This window comes from Acomys russatus, chromosome 8, assembly GCF_903995435.1.
Source record: "Acomys russatus chromosome 8, mAcoRus1.1, whole genome shotgun sequence".
NCBI classification, from domain to species: domain Eukaryota; kingdom Metazoa; phylum Chordata; class Mammalia; order Rodentia; family Muridae; genus Acomys; species Acomys russatus.
Window position 1 is genome coordinate 61,570,373 of NC_067144.1, and position 2,145 is coordinate 61,572,517.

The 2,145-nt window shown below is 36.6% G+C and overlaps 1 pseudogene; it reads left to right on the forward strand.

Moving 5' to 3' along the window:
- Nucleotides 1-1,143: 1,143 nt before the first annotated feature.
- On the forward strand, nucleotides 1,144-1,884 carry LOC127193019 (ATP synthase subunit f, mitochondrial-like; annotated as a pseudogene).
- The last annotated feature ends 261 nt before the right edge of the window (nucleotides 1,885-2,145 follow it).

Here is a 2,145-nt window from a genome sequence, read left to right on the forward strand (position 1 = left end):
CTATATGTTTCTTTCCGTGCCAGTTGTCCAACAGCCACAGGCAATCTAACAACAACAACAACAAAAATAATATGTATTAACCTTCAAGAAAGCTCTTAACGTAACATGACTGCATACAAGAATAAAGTGACTTTAAAATAATAACCTTTTCCCTATGTTATAAGAAGCCCTTTGAATAGATGCATAATATAGTAAATGATCTTCCTTTCTAGACCTAAGTACAAATGCTGAGGGGTAGAACTGACTAACAGTTTATAGAAGAATATAGACAACTACGTACATCGAGGATTAAGACTTACTGTACAAATAAGCTTAATTTCTTGTTCATTAAATACACATAACTGAAAATAAATTTTCAAAATGATTGTGTAGATATTGGCTGCATTGCAACTGAAACATACAACACGAATGTTAATGTAGACTTCTACATTGTGACTGTACCTAAAGGTTTTATATTTTGGTGCATTAGAGATCTCAACTTTTTTCAGCTTATCTAAGCTTTACACTATCAGGTCTTTATTATTCTCCAGAATTTCCATTTTCCAAAAAGTATTTCTATCTTCCACATCTCTATGAGACATACATCATTTAAAAGTCATTGCTTCAAAGTTTCATAGACAAACATGCATTTACTTAGCTGCTAAAACATGCTGTGAATGTAACAGCTTTTTATAATTTCACATTTTAAATTAAATCGTATTTTCTTCTTTCAATATGTTTTCACATAGACAGACAAGAGACAGAAACAGTGTTAATAATTACCAAACTCTTAATTCTGTGGATTTAATTGTTAACTGTAAAAGGACTTTCTATTCATAAAGATAATTCTCAATCCTTCTATTTGTCACTTACATAATGCTACAGAATTTAATATATGTCTTGTAAAAATTCGTTAGTTTTTTTCTGTGAACAAGTGCCATAATGTACTATTGAAGATAGAAATCAAGTAGATGTATGCATGATATAGAACTATGCATGATAAATTTATTTATAGAATTGTTTAATGGAACAGAAATTTACAGTAAAGCTTGCATATTCTTGATTGTTTAAGTGTGTGTGTGTGTGTGTGTGTGTGCATGTATATGTGTGTAAATATGCACTGGAAATTAAACAATTATGTGTTACACACAACAGGACTGCAAGATGGCATTATTCATGCCACTGAAGGAGAAGCTCGTGGAAGTTAAAATTGGAGAGCTGCCAAGCGGGATACTGATGCAGAATTGAACCCCCAGTGGGATTGTAGGAGCTTTCCAGAGAAGTTATGACTGGTATTACAAGTATATCAATGTTCAGAAAGGCAGCACATCTCGTGGATTAACATGTGCTGGCAGCCTATGTGGTTTTCAGCTACTGCATTTCTTTCTTTTTAAATATATTTTATTAATTTATTCATATTACATCTCAATTGTTAGCCCATCCTTTGTATCCTCCCATTCCTCCCTCCCTCCCATTTTCCCCTTACTCCCCTCCCCTATGACTGTGACTGAGGGGGACCTCCTCCCCCTGTATATGATCATAGGGTATCAAGTCTCTTCTAGGTAGCCTGCTATCCTTCCTCTGAGTGCCACCAGGCCTCCCCATCCAGGGGATGTGGTCAAATATGGGGTGCCAGAGTTTGTGTGAAAGTCAGACCCCATTCTCCACTCAATTGTGGAGAATGTCATGTCCATTGGCTAGATCTGTGTAGGGGTTTGAAGTTTACTCCATGTATTGTCCTTGGCTGGTGCCATAGTTTGAGCGGGACCCCTGGGCCCAGATCTGCCTGTCATAATGATCTTCTTGTAGGTTTCTAGGACCCTCTGTATTTCTTACAAGGAACTTAAACATGAGTGGGGACGGAAGTACTCTGAGGGGTCACCACGGAGGGCACTGCATGCCTGAGAGCCCATCCATAAGGAATTCCACTGTGGCTGACTCTTAATATCATGACAACTAGTGTCCAATAAAAGGTGACTGGTAGGCTCATTAAAAAAAGAAAAGAAAAAACTTAAACAATTACATTTAGAAAAGTGTGAGGTCTTTAGTACAGTGAAAACTACCATTACAAATATATCCAAATGCTTTACTTTTGCCCAGTTCTGTTTCTGCATAGAACAGGAATGTTCATATTTCTATTTGCACAGACTCAAGGAAGCATGCTAA